This window comes from Ursus americanus, chromosome 2, assembly GCF_024610735.1.
Source record: "Ursus americanus isolate L20-20 chromosome 2, mUrsAme1.1.p, whole genome shotgun sequence".
Taxonomy (NCBI): domain Eukaryota; kingdom Metazoa; phylum Chordata; class Mammalia; order Carnivora; family Ursidae; genus Ursus; species Ursus americanus.
Genome location: NC_142128.1, coordinates 90,635,060 through 90,660,258, shown reverse-complemented (window position 1 = coordinate 90,660,258; position 25,199 = coordinate 90,635,060). Strand labels below are relative to the sequence as shown.

Below are 25,199 nucleotides of genomic sequence, written 5' to 3'. Positions count from 1 at the left end.
AGTTCGCTTGAGTATATTGTCCGTCCACTCCTAAGGATCTTACTCACACCCTCCATTCTACTGGTTTTCTGAGTTTATTATTATGATGACTAAAATGGCAGACATTGGTTCTTTGGAGCTTACAAGATACCACAAAAGTACCTTGTTTTATCCTTAAAACTCGGTAGTAGGAATAATTTCCCACACTTTAAAGATAAACCTTCTTGGAAAAGCTATGCCTAGAGTTGAGGTTCACAAAAATATTTTATAGTAAATGATGAAAGAATGGAAGAAGGCTTTTCCTAGGCGTTGTGTCCTCCAGCATCTAAGTACCAGGCTGAGGAGGAGGGGCAGCAATGATGGGATCCTGACACACAGCGGGAGGAGCACAGACTGCGGGGCATGGGGGGCAAACTTGGTGTTGCCCTTCGTTAGTTTAAGGCCTCAGTAAATTATCTTAGGTCGGTGGGAAAGCTGCCGCCAAGACTCAAGAGCGAACAATCAAGAAGGATGTAGACCACTAACACTTAAAAAAAAAAAAAAACCTTTCAATTTTTTAAATAAAGAAGCATAATTAATATTACTATTAAATTAACTTGATTTAACCTGCATAAAATTGTATAGAGTGGGGATAGGATTCAGGACACACTACCCCCAAAATATGGCACCTTGGTACACTGAGTGTCTTAAGCTGAAGGAGTCTGAGGAGACAGGAGGTGTAGGAAGGTCACTCTGACCTCCTGTCCTTCACCTCACTTCCCTGAAACAGGGATGACTCTCCCATGTAAAAGGTACCTTCTCTGTACCAGGAGGAAGTGAGACACTCTTATCACCAGAGACAGGGAATTTGGGGCTTAGAAATCTGTACAAACAAAACTTTCTGAACTAACTCTATCTTCCTAGCTACTTCTTCACCATTTACTACCTGGAGCCCAAACTGTCTTGTCTGTCTTGTCAATTCTTCACAAATTTCTTGTTTCTTTGTCTAAAAGCTATAACAGCTTTCTGCTCAGGTCACTTCTTTAAGTCTTCATTCTCTTGTGAAGGCTCCCATGTACATGTAAAAATTCAGTAAAATTTGTAGACTTTTCTCCTGTTTTTTTTATAATAATATTTTTTATTATATTATGTTAGTCATCATATAGTACATCCTTAGTTTTTGATGTAAAGTTCCATGATTCATTACTTGCGTATAACACCCAGTGTACCATGCAATATGTGCCCTCCTTAATACCCATCACCAGCCTATCCCATACCCCCACCCGCCGCCCCTCTGAAGCCCTCAGTTTGTTTCCCAGAGTCCATAGTCTCTCATGGTTCATTCCCCCTTCTGTTTACCCCCTCCTTTCTTCTTCCCTTTCTTCTCCTACTGATCTTCCAAAATCATCAGCCATCAGGGAAATTCAAATCAAAACCACATTGAGATACCACCTTATGTCAGTTAGAATGGCAAAAATTGACAAGGCAGGAAACAACAAATGTTGGAGAGGATATGGAGAAAGGGGATCCCTCCTACATTGTTGGTGGGAATGCAAGTTGGTACAGCCACTTTGGAGAACAGTGTGGAGGTCCCTTAAAAAAGTAAAAAATTGAGCTACCCTATGATCCAGCAATTGCACTACTGGGTATTTACCCCAAAGATACAGACATAGTGAAGAGAAGGGCCATATGCACCCCAATGTGCATAGCAGCATTGTCCACAATAGCTAAATCATGGAAGGAACCGAGATGCCCTTTAACAGATGACTGGATTAAGAAGATGTGGTCCATATATACAATGGAATATTACTCAGCCATCAAAAAGAATGATTTCTCAACATTTGCTGCAACATGGACGGCACTGGAGGAGATAATGCTAAGCGAAATAAGTCAAGCAGAGAAAGACAATTATCATATGTTTTCACTCATTTATGGAACATAAGAAGTAGGAAGATCAGTAGGAGAAGAAAGGGAAGAAGAAAGGGGGGGTAAACAGAAGAGGGAATAAACCATGAGAGACTAGGGACTCTGGGACACAAACTGAGGGCTTCAGAGGGGAGGGGGTGGGGGAATGAGATAGGCTGGTGATGGGTAGTAAGGAGGGCACGTATTGCATGGTGCACTGGGTGTTATACGCAAGTAATTAATCATGGAACTTTACATCAAAAACTAGGGATGTACTGTATGGTGACTAACATAATATAATAAAAAAATATTATTATAAAAAATATTATTATAAAAAAAAAGAAAGAAAGTTGGATCTGGTGGCTTTAAGATTCCATCCAGCAAAATGTTCTGCTAACACTGAGGAATGTTACCCCTCCTCCATCCCAAATATCCATTCTCCCTGCCCCCATTCAATTCACCAGGGCTCATGGTAGCACTCAAAGGGAGTTTTACATGATGTTTTATTTTATTTTTTTTTTAAAGATTTTTTATTTATTTATTCAACAGAGAGAGACAGCCAGCAAGAGAGGGAACACAAGCAGGGGGAGTGGGAGAGGAAGAAGCAGGCTCATAGCGGAAGAGCCTGATGTGGGACTCGATCCTGTAACGCCGGGATCACGCCCTGAGCCAAAGGCAGACGATTAACCGCTGTGCCACCCAGGCGCCCCTTACGTGATGTTTTATTTTTTTATTTTTTTTTTAAAGATTTTATTTATTTATTCGACAGAGATAGAGACAGCCAGCGAGAGAGGGAACACAAGCAGGGGGAGTGGGAGAGGAAGAAGCAGGCTCATAGCGGAGGAGCCTGATGTGGGGCTCGATCCCAGAACGCTAGAATCACGCCCTGAGCCGAAGGCAGACGCTTAACCGCTGTGCCACCCAGGCGCCCCTACGTGATGTTTTAAGTTTAATTTTATGTGATACTTTACCTTTTCCCTTTCTTTCTTTTGTTCTTTTTTCTTGCCTTTCTTTCTTTTTCTTTCTTTCTTTCTTTCTTTCTTTCTTTCTTTCTTTCTTTCTTTCTTTTCTTTTCTTTTCTTTTTTTCTTTTGCATTTGCTTTGAGTTATAAGGAATAAATAATAAATCAATTCTCTGAATCTCTGAGTCAAAACTTGTTGCATATTCAAATCTGAAAGTAGGAACATTGGTAATAAAAGGGACAGAAGGAAGTGAGAACAGGAAATAGTAAAGGACAGGGAGGAAGAAAAACCACAACCGCAGGAATAAAGGCCCCAAATAGAGCAGTAATTGACAGTTCGACGATGCACCCTCAGCTCCCAGCCCCCCAAGGCACCACCGCCTCAAGCCCTGACATTTTTTTGCTGGGGCTGCCCTAACCAAGTACCACAGACTGGGTGATTTAAGCAACAGAGATTTATTGCCTCAAGTTCTGGAAGCTGGAAGTCTGAGATCAAAACGTCAGCAGTGTTGTTTCTTCTGAGGTCTCTCTCTTCAGCTCGTACATGACCATCTTCTCCCTGCGCATCCATCTGGGCTTCTCTCTGCATCCAAATTTCTTCTTCTTATCAAGATACCAGTCGCTGAATTAGGGCCCAACCTAATGACTTCATTTTACCTTAATTACCCACCTCAAGACCCCGCCTTCAAATACAGTCACATTCTGAGGTTCTGGAAGTTAGAACTTAGATGAATTTGGGGAGTACACAATTCAGCCCGTAACAGCCCCAAAGCTTCAGATCTCGGAACTCCTGCTTCCTTTGCCTTCTTCCTTCCTTTCTTTTCAGCTGTTTATTCTGGAATGGAGAAGTAACAAACAGAGTGTGCGGGGCCAATGCTACCTGAGAGCCTGCCTCCATAACATCTGTGGCATGGATGCCATGTCTGTTCCTCCCTTCTTAGAACAGTCCCCTAAGAGCAGGGCCCACACAGCACCCATCTTAGTCCCATCCCAGCAGGGTAGCCTCCTACGACCCCTGGAACCAAGGGACCAGAATCTCACTCTAATAAAAGAAAAAGATGAGGGAATAGGTTTCCTCAGTGACAGGACACTGGGCAAATGGAAGTTTCCTCTTTTCTAGTGAGTAGTCACGAGTCCACCAACAGAATTTAAGCATCTAGCCATCCTTGCGCCCCTCACCCACACATCCATCTTTGCCTGTTTCCAAGATCTGAATGTTCTGGAAAGAAACCTGGAGCCTTGAGTCGTCAGAGGTGAGGACAAGTTCTTAGTTCCATCAGACATGGCTGTCCCCTTACTTCAGACTTCTAGGAAGTTCTCGGGGCTTGTCCTAAACCCCTCTGCCTCACCCTCTGACCTCCTGCCCATATTTCCCCATGGGGGGAAAGCTGGGAACACTGAGGATTTCAAATTCTCACAGCCCAGTGAACAACGTCCTCCCAATCCCCCACAACTGGGTGCTGTTCTAGAATAAAGAATCCAAGACAGAACTGTTCCCTCATTCTTCTCCCTCCAACTCACTCAGCTTTGTAGGGGAAAGTAGGCTTGAGCACTGCCCCATGCCTGAATGACACAGTTACACACACCATTCTCCTCAGACAACTGAAGGCTCACTCTGGGCCAGAGCGTGTGCTGCTGTGCTGATAAGACGGATTCTGAGAATCTGTGCAGAGCTGTCACAGGATGGCAGAGCTTCAACAGCTGTGCAGACATGGCCCCTCCGGCATTCCATCTCATCAATGGCACAAGCTAAACCTACCAATGTTGGCCGGATCTTCTTCAGTCTCTGCTGTGGCCCCCTCCCCACTCCACTCTGGCCTCGCAGGAATCAAAGAAAGATGCGCTGCCTATGGGGAGGTGTCAACTGCCCCTCAGAGCCCATCAGCTAAACCTAAACCTTTTGAACAAGCAAAATTGAGTTTATTAAACTTACTGCAAAAAAGAGAACACCATCTTGTCAGAGTCGTAGCGGTGTTTCAACGGGAAGTTAAGGAAGAGTATTTACAGCTCTCTGGGATCTTGAATCAAAGAATTTAAGAGTTGGTCTTTTAAGGGAAGGACCTAGATTAATAAGACAGTTCCTGACATACTAGTTTAGGTTTAGTGGACACACCAAAGAGAAGGCCTTGATGTGAATCTTGATATGCACACTTGTGCTTGCTAAACAAACTTGTCTATTTAGGTAAGCAAATTATTATTCTGGTAAGAAAGATGTTAGCACACATAAGAAAACTGTTTATCTACATAAATTGGCTTGCAGACCAGATGACCGCATTTTCGCAGAGGTCTCAGTCCTTAGTCCTGCCTTGTGGTCATTCTTCCGCCTGAGCTGGAGAATAAACCATTGACTTCTAGAGTTGTGGTCAAGCCAGATCTGCACTAATGTTTGAGGTGTCATGGTCATGTGTCAGTTTCTGATAGTAGTTGTTGCTACCTCTATAAGCATCGGGTTCTCCTGCTTGCGGTAGGCAGAACAATGGCCTTTCAAAGATGTCCAGGCCTTAATCCCTGGAACCTGTGAATGTTATATTACATGGCAAAGGGAACTTTGCAATTATAATTAAGGTTACTGATCCTAAAATAGAAAGACCGTCCTGGGTTATCTGGTGGGCCCTGTCTAATTTCGAGACCCCTGAAAAGCTAAGGAGTCTCTCCAGCTAGAAGCACTGGAGATACAGCAGAAGGGGAAGCGGGGAAGATTCCAGGTGCAAGAGGGATTTGACATGTCATTGCTGGCTCTGAGAAGTAGGGACCCATGTGCAAGGACCAAAGGGAGGCCTATAGATGCTCAGGGTAGTCTCCAGCTAACTGCCAGCAAGGAAAAGGGACCGTCTGGTTTATAGCTGCAAGAAAATGAATTTTGGCTACAACTTGAATGTGCTTGGAAGCAAATTCTTCCCAGAACCTCCCAGTAGGAGTCCAGTCTGCCAACACCTTGACTTCAGCCTTTTGAAAATTAAGTGGAAGAAACAAACTAGCCCAGACTTCTGACCTACACAACAGTGACATAATAAAGTTGCATTATTTTTTTTTTAAGATTTTATTTATTTATTTGACAGAGACACAGCCAGCAAGAGAGGGAACACAAGCAGGGGGAGTGGGAGAGGAAGAAGCAAGCTCCCAGAACGCCGGGATCACGCCCTGAGCCGAAGGCAGACGCTTAACGAGTGAGCCACCCAGGCGCCCCATAAAGTTGCGTTATTTAAATCCACTAAGTTAGAGGTAGTTTCTTGTGGCAGTGATAGAAAACTGATACACAGCTTTTGCTGGCTGATAATTTGTTAGATCTTTAGACAGAACGGCAAGTGCACACGAGTATTTGAACACTGCGGTATGACTAATGATAACAGAGGGGCGATGATCAGAGTTCTGTTGTCCACAGAAAGCTGGGAACCAAGTATGTCCAAGAGAAAAGAGTCCATTCCAGGGGGAGCAGTTTGCAGAACCATAAATGGAGATATTAGTTAAATTACCTACTTTCCTAATTTCTATGCCTGTTTTCCAGATCTATAGAAATTTAAGTATAACATTCTTCTCCTAAAATAGCACATGTTCCACTTTGAAAGGCCAATATTATATCGCGGGGCTGCTCTATTGTGAATCACCATCTGCCCAATCTTATAAACTTCTCGAGTAAGGACGTCTATGACAGCACTGTAGCAGCATGGCCTACCGCCCTTCTCAGTGCAATAAAATATAAAAATTCCTAGACTTTTGGGGCCTTTATTTCAGACATGAAATAAAGAGTCTCAAAGAAGAAGGAACTGTTCAGAATTCACCTTAATGATTACAATTTGGGGCATCAAATCAAAGCCCAGCTTTCTGAGTTATCTAACAATCTCTTCTTCCAAGAGGGAAAATGGATAGGCCAAAAGATATTCTGGGTAGTATCAGAGACTATTTGAAGGCAGGCATCAGTTTTTCGAGATTACAAATCCCCATCTGGCTTGTGAATTATAGGCTTTTTGGCCCTAAATCCAATCCTAGTCATTGGGAACCTCCCAATGATCAGTGATCAGCCAAAATATCCCTATGAAGTTATTGAATCTGGTTTTGGCAGTGCTTGATAAGAATGGTTTGTCACTAGCCGGTGAGATTTATAGAAGACAGATCATTAGGTCCATCTGAAACAAAGAAGCATGAAGTTGGGCTTTAACAGTGAGCCTCTCTGCTAAGGTCTGCAAAAGTAGGGCAGCTCAAAGATGTTCCAAGACCCATGGCCCATGTGTCTCATAATCCCTTTCCAAGGTCTGTTTCTGGGAACATTCAGTTACATAGGCCATTTCCTATAAAAGGTTCCCAGGTGTTGTTTCAGTGGAAATAGGATGTTTCCTTCCAAGTTGTGATGTGAAAGTAAGTCTCAGATTTTTGGCTCTTAGAGCTTTTTTGGTGTTTGCCACCTAAAAAGTCACCAAGTGGTTGAGGAAACCAACCAATTCATTACAAGGGACCCAGAATGAAGAAAAGTAGATGGCAACCAAAGAAAAATGAGTATAAAGCCAACAGTTAATTTTATTGTATATTTTTTACAAATCATTAGCAAATCATAGCCAGATATCGGGCTCTCACCAAGAAGTGGCTGGGGATGCAAAGAGCAGTATTAAGACAGAAGCCATATGGGTGCCACAGTTAAGGGTTACGGTACTTGTGAGCAGATTTTTAAAGAAAGGAAAGAATAACCAGCTAGGAAAAGAAAGAACACGAAGCGCAAATTAAAGCATCATAATCTGTGGCTCTGGAAATCTGGCTTTTATTTGATGGGTCTTGGGTAGAAGTTGCAGGAACAATTTACTCTGTTGTCTACTTGATCTAGCTATTGGATAGAAGCTGTCTCCTCCTCTCTGAAGATTATCAGAATCCTCAGTTTATAGGCTCCGGCTGGGAGAGTCTTCCAGTGATTTGGGGATGGCTTGTGTCTCTTTATTTGAGAGACATAAATCCAAGGGCCAACCCCTTGGAATTTTATGGCTATGCTAGTCATTTCTTTTCTTTCTTTTATCTTTTTTAAGATTTTTGTTTATTTATTTGTCAGAGAGGGAGATAGCACAAGCAGGGGGAGTGGCAGGAAGAGGGAGAAGCAGGCTCCCCACTAAGCAATGAGCCCAATGTGGGACTCAACCCCAGGACCCTGGGATCATGACCTGAGCCAAAGGCAGATGCCTAACCGAATAAGCCAGCCAGACATCCATTTCTTGACAGCACCTACTAAGGGTATTTTTATTGAAGGTTGAAGCCTATCTGTCTCCAATGTCTCTTCCAGAAAACCACTTTTTCAGAGGTTTAAGTCATGCAAATGTTGTTCAGAAAGATGTTGAAGGAAGGCTGCCCATACCTATTAATGCTAAAATCGGGTGTGTTACATAAGTTTTTTGCATATTGGGACAAATGAAATCTGCATGAAATAGAGCAGAGTCTAGGATCCGAAGTGATATCTCTAGACACGTGGGTCAGCTTTTTACTTAGAAAGGGACAGTTGATGAACCCCAGGAGTCGATCTCATTGTCATTAAAACCAGTAGCAAGACCTTAGGCCACGGATGTTCCAGAGGTCTGAGAGTCTTGCTAATTTTAGTTTGGAATTCCATTTGTATTTTTCAGTTTTCCAAAGACTGGGGATGATGTGGATAGTAAAGTCCCCAGGTGGAAAGGCTTTGCAAAGCTCTTTAAATGGCACTCCCAATAAAATGTATATTCCTGAGGGATAGATTACCAGAGAGATGGATTACAATTCCCAAGGTTGGGAACACAAAGTCAAGGAATTTTTTTCAGAGCCATAGCTCTCTGACAAGGAAAAGAATCTATACATCCTGAGAAAAAACAAACAATAGTCATATGTAAAATCATTATGGAAGATCATATGAAATCCTTTTGGAGATGTTCAAAAAGGAACCTGAAGCTTGGGGCCCTTGTCCATGTCCCACCCTATTATTTTTTCCTATAGTTTCTTAGTTGGCAGAAGAAAATTGTTCGTCCCATGACCTTTTTGCTCATAGTGTCTACAAGCGTGTAAAATTAGAGGATCCTTTACCTGAGTTTATTGACTAGGATGGGACTATCTAGTTGTTTTATCTGTAAGACATTAGCCTTATTCTTCTTTTGTCCTAAAGCACTTTGAAAATGTTCAGCAATGTTGGAGATCCAGCAATGGAGCCAGTTCCCTTTCCAGTCTTTACTTTCATATCAAAAATCCTATTTCTGGGTCAAGGTCATTCACAGACATGAGGTGAGAGCCAAAGTCACATCTGTATCAGGTTCTACTCTTGAACGCTGTCTAAAAGTTTTGAAGAGTCTCTCCCTGGAGTTGTCAACAGACTCATCCTTTCTTTGCTTATAGGATCAAATTCAAGTCCAATCTATCTTCTAACTTTCAGGATACACTTCAAAAGTACTGGTACCTAGAGCTATTGTAACCCTTCTGCTTTCCTATGCAATTCAGGGTCTTTCAGGACACTCTCAAGTTTACTCCAACCTGTCATTTCCATCCAAATTTTTGTCTCTGAGATTCCGTGTCAGGGGTGTCCAAGACCACCCTCAAGCTCCATCAGTTACTAGAAGGACTCGTAAGACTGAAAAAAGCAGTTATGCTCAGGTTTATAGTTTATCACAGCAAACAGACACAGATTAAAGTCAGCAAAAGGGAAAGGTATGTGAGGCAAAGTGCAGGAGAAACCAGGCATGTGCTTCCAAGCGTCCACTCCCAGTGGAGTCATATGGGATACATTCCATTCTCCAAGCAATGATGTATGACAGCCCGTGTAAAGTATCGCCAATCAGGGAAGCTCACCTGAACCTTCGTGTCCAGTGTTTCCACTGGAGGTCAGTTCTTTCTATTATGTCTGGGCTTCAGAAAATATTTAACAATTTTTTTTAGCTCAGTCTGATATCAGATCTTAAAACCAATCACAGAGATTTTGTTCTGTTCTGAAAGTGTTTAATGTTAAAAGGCAACTCAGCTTTAGGGCTTTCTCCTATCTCTGTCAATGGCTTTTCTAGACACTAAGGCCAGAACCAGGGAATTATCCTGGACTTCTCCTTTTTCTCAATCCCCGTATCCAATAAGTTATCAAGAACTGCTCCCATTTCCTGTGCAGTGTTGTTCTGTTTATGCAGTAGCTAAACGCAGATATTGGAAGAAGAGAGGCGTGTGTCTCTGTGTGTTAAGATTACATCATAAGGAGATACCACACAAGAAGAAGGTAGTATTTTGCCTACCATGCATTTAAACAAGGTTTATTAATTACATGAGATTTATATAGAAATATGTCTTTACAGAGGCGCCAGTTTCATTTTGAAAAGCAGACTGATTCATAAAGGAGATCCAAAGGATGCTTGGGTGCCTTTAATGCCTTTTTCCTGAGGTTTTGTGTGTCTCTCTTCATTGATAATAGCAAATTAGCAAATGGAGAAATGCTGGCACACTTTATCATTATGCAAATAAATGAAATAGGCTCTCAATAACTTTCTTAAGATAAATTGCTAATTTCCATTACAAAAGAAAAGACAGAACTCCTTTATAGAATGACCTTGGTCTCAGGCTATTTTGCAAAAACAAGTATTTTCTATAGTCCATTTCTAGAACTAACATTTCTTCTGGTAAGCATTGCAAAAGGCAGCATTCATATGCACATATACATAGATAGATAGATAGATAGATAGATAGATAGATAGATAGATGATAGATAGATTAAAGCAATGGTAAAATACCTACAGGTTTTCTGTCTATCATGGGTGCTAAATTCGGGGAGGTTCATAGAACTTCTCTCCATAGAGTTACTTTAAACAGCTGTGATCTTTGGAACAGTTTCATGTAGATCATTTGAACTCTTGTACAACCAAAGCCTACAGCATTTCCCATCGCCTCCCTACTCGCTTCTGTAGGCCCAGCATTGTGCTTCTCAGCACCATGGTTCTGGATTGTTCTTATGACTCTTCCAAAATTTCCCATGATGAATCTGAAGGACAATTTCTAGGTACTGTAGATACCACACCAAAGGCACAATTCATGAAAGAAAGAATTGATAAGCTGGACTTTGCTAAAATCAAATATATGTAATACTATGGTCATAAATATTATCCAATTGTTGATTGTAAGCATTATGGAATTCACAGTGGATTTTTTTGTCATGTTGAATTTTCTCAGTGAAACTGCAAAAAAAAAAAAAAAAAGCAGCCACACCTGTGTGTTGATTGTGGCCTGTGCTTGGGGGATGTCATGGATGAAAGTTTGTGTCCCCCCACCAAAATTCATATTTTGAAGCCCTAACACCTAATGTGATGGCATTTTGAGGTGGGGCCTTTGAGAAGTCATTAAGTTTAGAATTGGTTGTGGGGGAGGGACCCCCCAATGGGATTAGTGGCCTTATAAGGAGAGAAAAAAGAGATCTCTGTCCATGTGCACACACTAAGCAAAGCCATGTGAGCACACAGCAAGAAGACAGACACCTGAAAGGCCAGGAAGAGAGCTCTCACTAGAACCCAACGTACTAGCACCCTGGCCTTAGAATTCCAGTCTCCAGAACTGTGAAAAAATAAATGGCTATTTTTTAAGCCACCTAATCTGTGGTATTTTGCTACAGTAGTCTGAGCTAAGACAGGGGAGAAGAAAATCTATAAAAGTTTATAAGTTTAAAAAGTGTTTCTGAAAAATCAGGGGCCAAAGAACATATCAAATAACACCAGAAAGATTAAATCAGCCATATCCAGAATGTGGGAAATTCTGCCACAGAAATGACTTGGTTTGGGGGCACCTGCGTGGCTCAGTTAGTTAAGTGGCTGACTCTTGATTTTGGTTCAGGTCATGGTTGCAGGGCCCTGGGATCAAGCCCTACATCAGGCTCCACGCTCAGTGGGGAGACTGCTTGAGGATTCTCCCTCTCCCTCTCCCTCTGCCTCTCCCCCTGCTCTGTCTCTCTAAAATAAATAAATAAATCTTTTGAAAAAAAAAGAAATGGCCTGGTTTTCTCAACAAATAAATGGCATAATAAAAAAATCAGTGGAAAAACTCTCAGGGGTTTAAAGACATAGCAACCCAATGCAGTGTATGGACGCTGATTAGATACCGAAACAAACAGAAAAGTAACTAGTTGAGCTAACTAGGGAAATTTGAACACAGTCTGAACACTAAATTATATTCTGGAATTACTGTTAATTGTGTTAGTTGGAATAATGGTTTTGGTATTTTAAATATGCTAAAAAATGACAGGAGGAGAATGGGTAGACAGATGAAAGCAGCTTGGCAAATGCTAGCAAGCCGGGTGATGAGTACATAGGGATTCAGGGGTTTTTTCTCTACTTTGTTTTGTGCCAAATTTTCCATTGTGAAGATTTTTTTTCTAAGCAGGAAAAAGTGGGGTGCCTGGGTGGCTCAGTCAGTTAAGTGTCTGCCTTCGGCTCAGGTCATGATCCCAGGGTCCCGGGATCAAGTCCTGCCTTGGGCTCCTTGCTCAGTGGGGAGCCGGCTTCTCTTTCTTCCTCTGCCGCTTCCCCTGCTCATGCTCTCTTTCACTCTCTCTCAAATAAATAAATAAAATCTTTAAAAGAAAAACAATAAAATATAGCAGGAAAAAGTGATCTATTTGAAAAAGTTGGGAACCACTCTCATAGAAACAATGCAAATAACTAATTCATATTCAGTGGCAGTGAAATTATATATAAAATTTAATATATATATGTGTGTGTGTGTGTGTGTATATATATATATATATATATATACATAATTACCATTTTTCTTACCAAGTTGGAAGTGGTACGTCCGTTGGATCACCTGCGAGGCCTGAATTAATGTGCACTCAGCACGTGCACTCCTCTGTGGCATCTCTAATTAGAGCTTGCTGTTGTTTAGACCACCTTCAGGCCAGTGGCTTATACCTGAGCAGTACCCTCAGCTTCCTCAGCTTAAAGTGGGCTGTGTACCCTGAGGGCCCTTTAAATAGAACTGAGCCAGAATGCGGGGAAATGCCCAGCAGCTCCCTCCCCACCACTGCCAACCCTTAATAAACTCCTACTTGCCACTGCAGTCTTGTCCCTCAATCATTCAGAATTGCTCTCTCCATGCCTGGCCCAACCTCTGGTCTAGCTTCTGGCCTGTTATCTTGCTCTGACTCCGCTCTGATAGGTACTTTCAACTTGGGTCCTCCTGCCTCTGGAAAAAAAAAAAAAAAACAGCGCCCCTGCCATTTTGTGGTTTCCTAAGGCACATCTTCCATGTCTTTGGTCACGCTATCCCTCTACTGGAATGCTCTTCCCCCACTCTTTCTATCTGACCAACACAGCTTCAAGAAGTCTACCTAATATTTCCCCTTCCCCCTCCAACGCTGAATTGAGTTTCTCCATTCCATGTTCCTGTGACGTCATATTCTGTTATAATCATCTTCTTAGATGTCTGTCCCTCCCACTCAACTTCGATCTCCTTTTCATCCTTGGCATCCGGCACACTGTCTGGACATAGTAGGAAGTACCTGGCATGTGTTTGTTGGATGGATGGATGGATGGATGGATGGATGGATGGATGGATGGATGGACAGATGGATGAAAAGCTGCCTTGGCCTAAGAGGCACAAGAGTCTTCTATATCTAGGTCTCTCAAACCAGGAGAGGAGAATCCAACCCTATTCTGTTCCATTTGATCATATCCTCTCTGCCAAACACCCAGGCACATTACACAGGCTTACCTTCAAGAGGAAATATTCTGAATCTACTCGTTGTCACTCTCTTATAACTAAATATATTTGAATAATGATAACGATGTTGATGAAAATAACTACTACGGTGACAGTCACATCCCTTCATATAGAATTTCTTATTTTACATAGTTTAAATGTGAATGATCTTATTTAATGTTATAGGCTTTATAAATGTCTGTTTAATTTAAATAAGTGGGAAGTTATTCTGTCTTCACGGAGGAGGAATCATCTAAGGCCCAGGGGGATTAAAGTAAGTGGCCTGGTTTATACCGGAAATCATGTTTTATGACTCCTTATTTTGGTTTTATTTCAATGGAATCACACCAAGTTGTCAAATCAGGAATAATCAGCTTTCTGTCACTGAATATGAATTAGTTATTTGCATCGTTTCTATAAGAGTGGTTCCCAACTTTTTCAAATATAAAGATCACTTTTTCCTGCTTTAAAAAAAAAATCTTCACAATGGAAAATTTGGCACAAAACAAAGTAGAGGGGAAAAAAAAAACCCAAATCCCTATGTACTCATCACCCAGCTTGCTAACATTTGCCAAGCTGCTTTCATCTGTCTACCCAACCTCCTGCCATTTTTTTTAACATAATTAAAATACCAAAACCATTATCCCAACGAACATGATTCCGGAATTTAATCTAGTGCTCAGACTGTGTTTAAATTTCCCCAGTTATCTCAGTAATAAATATATTTATTTATATTCACATTGATGTTTATTTATACATATATTTGTATATAATAAAGTTCAGATGCCTCTCCGCTGCCTCTTCAAGTTAAAAATCCACCTGCTTTTTGATCTGGGGGCGGTGAGGGAAGGTGCCCTTCTCGCCTTGCAGCTGCAGAGCAAGCAAAGCCTCCTTTGACATTTGGATCTGGCAGATGGGCCCATGGAGCGTTCTGACGTCGCCAGCTTTCACCTCCCAGCTCCTGTCTGACTCACACATCTCTCATCCCCATTTCCATAGCGGAGGATAAACTCCAGTGTTGCTGCCTTCCTGGGAAAGGAGGTTGAGATCTAGGGTGTCGTTGCGGGAGCCTTTTCTCCTCTCTTTCCGTGGAGCTGGGGTCAGTGCACCATGCAGAGAACTGGGACGCAAGGAAACACTGTGAAGTCTGTGCTTCCCAAACCAGAATCCTGGGAGAGCTCCTTGGGAGACTGTTTCTGGATATATTCTCAGTATTCCTCAAAATCTTGACATGATTTTTTTTTTACTTTTTAAAAATCACAACCTTAAAAAGTAATGAAATTACATGCTAGAGTCATCTTCTAACAGCACTGTGGGATTCTGTGCTCGTGTTTACCTTCTGTCGACAGAAGGCCGAATTGTTTTGAGCTACTCTCTTTGAGCACAAGGTTGCCAAGTAATTTTAATCAAAACAATTGCTGGAAGAACAGAGTCACCACATCTACTCTCCCACAATGGTGCATTCAATCTGTGTTTAATTTATCTGCTTTAAAAAAAATAATCTGCAACACTAAATTTTTCTTCAAGTAAATAAGATATTTTTAAAGAATTTTTAGATAGCATCTCATTAAAACAGGCACTGGAGATTGACATGCAGGCCATTTTGATCAACTCTGAGATCTGACTGTCCTGAAATAGCAAACACAGCCCTAAATTCACTAATATCATTTGGACCAATGTACTAAAGTGTATTCTTGTCACTACTATTATTTTTTTAAAGATTTATTTATTTATTTATTTATTTATTTATTTGAGAGAGAGAGAACACGAGTGGGATGGGCAGAGGGACAGGGAGAGAGAGTCCAAGCAGGGTCCCCACTGAGCCCGACCTGGGGCTCAATCTCATGACCCTGAGATCACAACTTGAGCGGAAAGCAAGAGTCCTACACTCAAATCAACTACATGACCCAGGTGCCTCTTGTCATTACTATTATTATTATTATTGAAGTCAGAGTAAAGAAATAAATTAAACATGGAAATGACTGTGAGGCTGCAAGTTTCTACATTTAAGTCCCAACAAGTTGGCTCCAGGGAGCCCCACCAGATGTCAGTGCGGGGTAGCGGGTTCACGGGCTTCTGAGTTAGTCCACGCAGGACAGCTCCGTGCTCAGCCATTGCCCAGCTGGGTGCCTTCTCTAACTCAGCTCCCTCATTCCCTTATGAAATGGGAATAATAATGATAAGACCTGTTCAAATGGGTTGTTTTAAGAACAAATGAATCAATAAATGTAAAGTCCTTGGAACACTGGTCTGGCACATAGAGGTAAAAAAAAAAATCAGTCATGAAACTGTTGTGGTTTTACTAAGAGATGGGTACCTTCTTCACACCAAGGGGGGAGGGACACTTGAATGGTGACCTGTGATGCCCTTTGTGAGCCCTCCCTGCCTTCAGAGCTGTGTGCTAGAGACATAAACTTCATAAATTTCACAAGCAGTTGTCAAAGGTGCTCCTTGGAACCCAAGGGCTAACCCTGAGTTCCATGACATGTGTAGGGTTCCACAAATGTTTTGACTCAAGGTGGTAATATAATGTTTTCAACTGTAGTAAAGCTCATCACAAGCTCAACTATGCCCAATGCTAACTTTGATATTGAAGACAACCAACCAATGAGTTAACTTCACCCTGCCTCATGAACTCGTTTTCACGCAGACCTTAGAGAACTTCTACTGCCATTTCTGGGAATATATTTGGAAGTCTTGTAAATGAGTCATTGATTATGAAGTTTGCATGCACATGCACAAATGAAAATTTAAAAAGTAAAAACAAAAATGTATGTATACTCCAATACTTAATGAGATACTAGGAAAAGTTGGTTTGTACATTCATTCATTCTACAAACATGTATTTTATGGCTACTAGGGGGTAGGCTCTTCTGAGGCACTTTCATACAGCTATGAACAAGGTTCAGGCACATTTACTCAGCCTGTACGGAGCTATAATTAATATGAAATAACAAGGAAAATCAGAACACTTTTCATTGTGTTGCTGTCATGAAATTGACAAGCTTAGCATTTATTTTAAGCATGGATGTTTATTGATTGTTTTCTTAATTTATGATAAGGAAATAAGCTACTTATTAGATATTGTTGTTGATTTGACTTTGGAACAAAAAGTCCTACAAGTCCCCTTCAGTGCTTTGGGATTGGTTTGATCAAAGAGAAACTCGAGAATCAGGATTCTGTTTGAGTCAGGATTTATCTGTTTAAATCAGGATTTCCTTGATATTGTATATTCAAAAGAGATTACAGAAATAAATTGGATGTTGAGGTTTGTATAAGACTGCAAATGCCTTATACAGCTATGATTTCCTATTTTTGTGTTCACCAAAATAAACTCAGTTTTCTCTTTGATTAACTTTGTAAAAATTAGGAAAAAGTTTGTATGAATTTATTGAATAAATGTATACTAACAAAATGCTGCCTTTATGTGTTTAACATACTGGGATACTGAATAATATTTTGTCAGGGGAAAAAACTAAGCTCCTGATATTTTTTTTAAGATTTATTTATTTATTTATTTATTTATTTATTTATTTTGGAGAGAGTGTACCCATGCATGGGGGAGGGGCAGAGGGAGAGAGAGACAATCTCAAGTAGACTCCCCTCTGAGCGGGGAGCCCCACACAGGGTTCAATCCCACAACCCTGAGATGTTGACCTGAGCCGAAATCAAGAGTCGGATGCTTAACTGACTGAGCCACCCCGGCACCCCAAAGCTCCTAATATTTGTAAATTGCTTGTCTGAAGACTCCAGCAGACTGAGTAAGAGAGAAGGTTTGGTGAGTTCCACCCTCACAAACTGAAAACAAAAGCAGAAGATGATCAAAGCTTCCAGATACTAACGTAGGACAAGAATCAGAAACAAGGTAATTTCCTATGAGAATCCTGTAAGTTTCTAGAAGCTTTTTAAATCCCCCCAAGATGGGGTTTTTGGTTTGTTTGTTTGTTTGTTTGTTTGTTTGTTTGTTTAACACCTCCAACCCCTTTATTCCTGCCCTTTCTCAAGTATTGGGAATAAAACTGTTAAAGCAAAAAAGGTCTGTCAGTCTATTTTAAGAGCCCGCAAAGAAAAGAGCAGCTAGGGAGACTGTGTCCCACCCCATTCTAGAAGTCTGGTCAGCCCTGAGAGCTGTGACTTGGCAAGTTAAGTGGCACGCTAATCCTGGCTCTCCAGGCTCACCTGTGCCCTCTCTTGTCTCACCTGTGCTCCCAAACCTGTGTAGGGGTGAAGAACATGCGCTCTCGAGCCAGGCAGCCTGGGTTTGAATCCCAGCTCCATCCTCAGCAGCTGCACGCTGCCTTGCTTTCTTCACCTACAAAATAAGATGAGAACGTGATGGTGAACTTTATATGTCAACTCGACTGGGCCACCAGGTGCCCAGATATATGGTCAAACATTATTCTGAGTGTTTCTGTGAGGGTGTTTTGGGGTGAGATTAACATTTTAGTTGGTAGACTGAGTAAAGCAAGTTGTTTTCCCTGATATGGGAGGGTCTCATCAAAACAGCTGAAAGCCTGAGTAGAACACAATGATTGGCCCTCCCTTATGTAAGAGAGGATTCCTCTTGTCTCACTGACTTTGAACTGGAACACTGCTTTTTCCTGCCCTTGGACTTCAACTGAAAACTGGATCTTTCTGGATCTCGAGGCTGCCAGCTTTGGAACTGGAAAGCTGGCCTGTACCCTGGCCTTTAGACTCAGATAGAACCGCCCCATTATCTCTGCTGGGTCTCCAGCTTGCCAACTGCAGATGATGGGACTTGTCAGCCTCCACAGTCAAGTGAGCCAATTCTTTATAGCAAACCTTTTCTCTATTGGTTTTGTGTCTCTGGAGAGCCCTGAGACCCCTTCCTCACAAGCTGGGTCAATAATCTGATGGATGTAGGGCTTTTAGAAGGGGAGTGGGCACATACCAAGTGCTCAGTAATATTAACTGACCAACCACATAATATTGCCCCCTGTCTCTTCCATAATCACAGAAGTGGCAAAAGAAATGTAAAAACAAATCCAAAGCAGCATTGGAAAGTCAAGAAGCCAACGAGCAGTCCACATCAGAAGAAGGTTCTGACAGGTAAGAGGGAAAAGATAGACAACAAAGCCCACAAAACTAAGGAAGCTGTGAATCCAACGAGAGAAAAAAAAGAACAGCTCAACAAAAAAAGAAAGTGGGGTTTCCATTGGTCTTCCACAGGCCCTTTCAAATCACAGGCACCAGAGGATAAAATAAGAGAAATTAATGAATCACAGGGTGATGGAACAGCTGTTTCTAATTTCCTACTTTCAGAATAACTTTAGTGTTTACCTGAGTCAGATTTTAAATATTGCTCTCGAAAATGGGAATTCTAACATTAAGGTTTTAACTTAGAAGTCAGTGTCAGGGCTAGAGAATCAGTACTGTTCCAGATAGCGTAAGGCCACAGCGACACTGAATAGTCTCGGCCCAGGAAAGAAGCTACATACATACCCTAAAGCCATGGTTCTCAAGTTGGGCCACACATGGAATCATCTAGGAAGTTGGAAACCAGTGAGGCCGAGGTTGAGGCTCTAGAGGGTTGGATCTAATTGCTCTGAGGTGAAGCTTGGGCATCATGATTTTTAAAAGCTCTCCAAGGTGACTTTCGTGTGCAGGCAAGGTTAAGAATATGCTAAATAGAAGCCAACTGTCAGTAATCCCTCCCACTCATGAAACTAACAGAAATGGGTTATTAGGTTGAACTATATGAAACTGGCCAAAATCCAACCATTTTTTATGTATAAACGTGGCAGTTTCATATGGCTCATTGGCTATTGGAAATTGGAGGGAAGGGGTCTTTGTTATGTAGTGGCAGGAAGTTTAGCAATACTGTCACTTGCAGTGATGTGGAAAATAAAAAATATACCCAATGAACTGGGTGACCTATCTGGAAATATTTACAGGCAAAATGCTTATAATATTTATGGGAAATGTAAGAGGAGAAATATATACTAAAAGAAGGACTGCGAAACATGAAGGAACTGGAAATTTATGGTTTTGAAAATCCTTCAGCCTCCCTAGGTCGGAAACGATGTTAAAATTAAGAAATGGCTTCTGAGCAAAGATCAAATCTAGGGCACTACCAGGAACACATCTTCTAAAGTGAGCTGCGGTTATGGCTATAATGTTCTTTGTTAAAACCTCAGAAATATCAAAGATGGTACCTCGGCCTACCATACCATTTAGAAAAGACCCTTTAGGGTCTCCTTGGCTGGCTCAGTCGGGAGAGAATGTCACTCTCGATCATGGGGTTGTAAGTTCGAGCCTCACGTTGGGTGTAGAGATAACTTAAAAATAAAGTCTATATAAATAATAAATAAATAAATTAATTAATTAATTAATTAAGACTCTTTAAAAATTTCAAGGCTACACCTAACAGACCTCCTGGAACAAATAATAGCGCTTCTAAAAAGTTTAAGGGTGTTGTCCCTCAGCAAAATCCCAAGGTAGACAAGAATTTTTCTCAAGATTTGTGGGTGTAGCTTTTGTTTAATGGAGTTGATTTTGATAAGATTCCCAGGAGATCCACAAAGCTTTCAATGGAATTATACCAACAAAAACATGGCCAGCCTAGATGGAAAAGACAGAGAAAATACAAAATAAAAAGAAGTCTTTGGACCCTTAAAATTCTCCTGACAGGAAACAGGCTAAGAAAATTTTCACTGCAAACACATGTTTCCTTTTGTAGAAGAGGAAGGATGACTCAGAAAGTGGAACCAAGAGGCCAAAGGGAAGATCTGTGAACCACCGAGGATAAAGTTTAAGAATGAGTAAAACTGAGTCTTAATCCAGGAACTTCCAACACTTGCTTTTCTGGCTATTTATATGAAGTTCAAGAACAGGCAAAGTTACTGTTAAGATAAGACAATAAAGTGATTGTAAAGTTATTATAAGGCAATAGAAATCAGAATAGGTGTGAATGGGAGGGCAATGTTCTATATCTTTACAGGACTACAGGCATTTATCAAAATCTATGAAACTGTAGCCTAGAAATCTTTTCATTTAGCTGTCTGTACATCTTATCTGAGTTAATGAAATGTAGAAAGTAATAGAAAATTGAGTATATATGCTGAGCTAAGGCTAAAAGTCAAATAAAAAACAAAATTCAAATTTATAAATAAGTGAGGGAGTTGGAAGCTCAAAAACAGCAAAATAATTTTAACAGAAGGAAAGAATTAATATAACTGAAAAATAATGAATTCTTTAAAATAGACCTAATAATCCTCATATTTGTCAGAATGGCTAGTACCAAAAATACAAGAAACAACAAGTGTTGGCGAGGATGTGAAGAAAAGGAAACTCTCATGCACTGTTGGTGGGAATGTAAATTGGTGCAGCCACTGCGGAAAACAGTATGGAGCTTCCTCAAGAAATTAAAAACAAAAATTCATATGATTCAGGAATTCCACTACCGAGTATTTACCCAAAGAAAATGAAACCATTAATTTGAAAAGATATATGCACCCCTATGTTTATTGCAGCATTATTTACAATAGTCAAGATATGGAAGCAGTCCAAGTATCCATTGATAGATGAATAGAGAAGATGAGATATATTTATAAATATATAGATAATGGAATATTACTCAGCCATACAAAAGAATGAGCTCTTGCCATTTGCAACAACATGGATAGATCTAGAGGGTATAAGGCTAAGAGAAGTACGTCAGTCAGAGAAAGATACATGCCATATGATTTCACTCGTATGTGGAATCTAAAAAACAAATGAGCAAACAAATGAAAAAGCAGAAAACCATAAACACAAAGAACAAACTGATGGACCAGAGGGGATAATGAGGGGTGATGGGCAAAATGCGTGAAAGGAGTGGGAGGGACAGGCTTCCAGGTATGGAATGAATAATTCACAGGGATGAAAGATACAGCATACAGGGGTACCTGGGTGGCTCAGTCAGTTAAGCATTTGCCTTCAGCTCAGGTCATGATCCCAGGGTCCTTGGTTGGAGCCCTGCATCAGGCTCCCTGCTTAGCGGGGAGTCTGCTTCTCCCTCTCCCTTTGCCCCTCCCCACTGCTCATTCTCTATCTCTTTCTCTCTCTCTCAAAATAAATAAATGAAATATTTTTTAAAAAAGAAAGAAAAAAGATCCAGCATACAGAATATAGTCAAAAAAGAATATAATAAAAAAAGTTACAACACACAGAATATAGTCAATGGTATTGTAATAGCATTGTTTGGTGTATGTATGTTACCTACACTTGTGTTGAGCATAGCATCATGTATAGTCTTGTTGTCGAATCACTATGTCGTACACCTGAAACTAATGTAACAAACATTGTGTGTCTGCTGTAGTTCAATAATAATAATAATAAAAGATAAAATAGACTTAATGAAAGCTGGTTCTTAAAAAGGAAAAACAATTTATTGACATATATGGTCAAGAAAGAAAACATAAATGAAGATAAATACATAACACAGCTATTTAGGAAATAGTAACGATTGTGAAAATGTATTATGTACAACATTTACCACTGAATATGAAAGTTTAGATCGAAAGGATTATTTTCTAGGAATTTATATATTATTAAAATTATTTGTTTTTAAATATAACCCCAGATTAGATCAATAGCCATGGAAGCAATAGAAAAAAATAATTGGACAAAAATTCCCTCCCAAAGAAGTCTCTATATACAGTCAGTTTCAAGATGAAGTCTATGAAATCTTAAAAGGTACATAATTACTTTGTTATTTTAACCTGTCAAGGGCTTTATTTGGAAACACAAAGATGGCTAAATTGGAAATCTAATAATGCAAACTATTGCATTAATAAAGAAAATGACTCTTCAAGTCATTTCAGTAGATGGTAAAAGGCATTAATAAAATTCCACATCCATTTTTAATATAAAATACTCTTAGTAAAATGGAAATGTAGTAAACTTCTTTGTTATTTGAAGTACATCTACCAAAAATCTACAACCAACATCATACGTAATGGTGAAACATTTGAAGCTTTGCACTCAAATCAGGAATAAAATAAGATGCTTATTAATAATGCTCCTATTCATTATTGTTTTTTACATCCTTGCCAATGCAATTAGACAAGAAAAAGATTTAAGAGTATAAATATTGACTAGTTTAATACTAAATTTCAATTATCTATAGATAATATGATTTGCTATCTATAAAATCCAAAGGAGTTAACTGAAAAAGTTTTAGATCAAGTAAAAAAGATATCCACTAAATTGGCTGGATAAAACTTATATGCAAAAACTAAAGATCATTAATTAGAACTCTTTTAACTTCCAGTTCCCACCATACCTACATACTTATTTGTATCCACATTCAACTTTACTTCTTCCCGTGCTCAACTTTATTTTTTTGAAGATTGATTGATTGATTGATTTTAGAGAGAGACACTGGGGGGCAGAGGGAGAGGGACAGAGAGAATCCTCAAGCAGATTCCCTGCTGAGAGTAGAGCCTGACATGGGTCTCAAACCCAGGACCCTGAGATTATAACCTGAGCTGAAACCAAGAGTTGAATGTTTAACCGACTGTGGCACCACCCAGGTGCCCCCTCCCCCCTGCTCAACTTCATAATACACTGCAAACAGTTTTCCAAAATGGTTGTATTAATATATACTTCCACCAGAAGTGTGAGGTAGTTTCAGTTTCTATATATCCTTGCCAATACTTGGTATTATCAGTGTGTTTAATTTTAGCCATTTTAATGGATATATAGTAGTAGCTCATTGTAGTTTTAACTTGCAATTTCCTGATGAATGTTAATTAATATTAAGCATCTATTCATGTTTACTGATCCATTTGGTTTTCCTCTTTTGGGAAATGACTTTTTAAGCTATTTACTCACCTTTAATTGTGCATTTTGTCTTTTTCTTATTGATACGTAAGAGTTCTCTATATATACTAGATATGAGTTCTTTATTTGATGTGAGTATTATAGGTATTTTATTTCACTCTGTGGCTTGTCTTTTCAGTCTATTAATAATACCTTTTGATAAATTGAGGCTCTCGATTTTATTATAGTTCAATTTATCATTTTTTCTTTTATGTTTAGTGGGTTTGTGCTCCATTTAAGAAATATTTGCCTACATCAAGATGATGAAGATATTATCATACATTGTCTGCAGAAAGTTTTATTGCTTTCTCTACCATCTATCTGTGATTGATTTTTTAAATTGGTGCATGGGGAGTCCAAAATTAATTTTTATATGGATATCCAACTGACCTAGCATCATTTATTGAAAAGATTTATATTTCTTATTCAAGATGTTCTTAACTATTCACAGCCAACCTAATGCATTTTCACTTCTCTCTTTGCTATCTCCTGAAAATGCTTTGATGATGTCCCAAACTGTCTAAACATCAAATGTGACATATTTTCCCACTTTGACCTTACTTAACTTTTTTCTATCATTTAACAGTCTCAGCCATTGACTCCTTAAAACTTATTTTTTTCTTTATCTTCCAAGACAGAATTCCTTTCTGGTTTTTCCTATTTTTTTCTTTACTGCCCCTTTTCAGGTGCTCATCGTCTTCCCCCACGACCCCTTCTTCAGGTTTCTTTTTGCTTCTGTTTCCAGGCTTTATACCCTTCCTAGATGATCTAGTCCAGATCTATGGCTTTAACATCCTTTACTCATGGGTGACTCCAGATATTATTCCCAACCCAGATTTATAATTCTCAAGTGCAGACAAGGATGCTCAAACATATCCAAAACTGAATTTATTAATGAGACAAAGAAGAAGTCCAGTAAACAGACCAGAAAAAAAAATTACATGCAAAAATATAAGGATCATTAATCAGAGCTTCTTTAATTTCCTGTCCCACCACATCTACAAACTTCTTAAACTTCCCTACCATGCCTTCATCCTTCTTGTATCTCCTGTATCTCGAAATATACCAACAAATCTAAAAGTCTCCTTCAATTACTTCTCCCAGCTTATTAGTCCCGAAGTTCTGATTACTTGACTTACTAAGTGCCTTTCCTAACCATCTCTTCCTCTCCAACCCCACTACCACTTACTTCTTGATTTCAAGTCCTCCCTGTCTCTGCCATGGATTTGCAAAGGCCTTTTGCCAGATCGCCCTGTATTTTATCTCACACCTTTAGTTTCCAAACAAAAATCTCAGTTGATATTTAACATTTCCTTTTTCTCCCCCATAGACCAAGTGATTGGTTCTCTCAGGTAATTAACACCAGATCCACATTCAAAGTCACCATAAAGCAAAAAAGTCACCTGACAACTGTACAGCCCAGGTAGTAGGTGTATAGAAAATTTGGAGACAGAAGCAAGCGGGCTTGAAACGCTGCTGGCTGCCCAAGAAAATTGGAGCATTGCTACCAGGACAGAAGGTACACGAAGACTGGTTCTGTTCATACTAGCTATGCTCTGCGTAAGCAAATAATAACAGTAGCTGATGCCAATTAAATCCTTGCTTCCTATTTATACTTTGTGTCCCAGCAGCACTCTGATTCAGCAGATCCTTGGCACCCAAGAAGCTAACACCATCACCTTCACCAGTTACCAGCAGCCCCCAAAATCTCTGACACGTGGAGGTGTGTGATTTTGCAGAGGCATAAATCTCAACCACATATGCTATATGGCCACGGATGGTGAGTGAATCACTGAGCAGTGAGAGAGCCAAACACCATGAGCTTTGTTGAGTCACACACTCAGCAATGAAAACTGAGGGCCAAAGCTCAGGATTTATAGCAAGTGACTCAAG

The 25,199-nt window shown here is 40.1% G+C and overlaps 1 long non-coding RNA gene across 2 annotated transcripts in view; it reads right to left on the bottom strand.

The window, feature by feature from the left end:
* Positions 1 to 2,955: 2,955 nt before the first annotated feature.
* Positions 2,956 to 25,199, bottom strand: part of LOC123801433 (uncharacterized) — a 29,987-nt gene continuing 7,743 nt past the window's right edge. The window contains exons 3-4 of one of the 2 annotated variants that reach the window (XR_006782228.2): positions 17,682 to 17,793; positions 2,956 to 3,660 (exon numbers count right to left, since the gene is read on the bottom strand). This is a non-coding gene — a long non-coding RNA (uncharacterized LOC123801433). Of the gene's footprint in view, positions 3,661 to 17,149; positions 17,794 to 25,199 lie in introns of those variants that run through there. The other variant, XR_006782227.2, reaches the window with a different exon arrangement.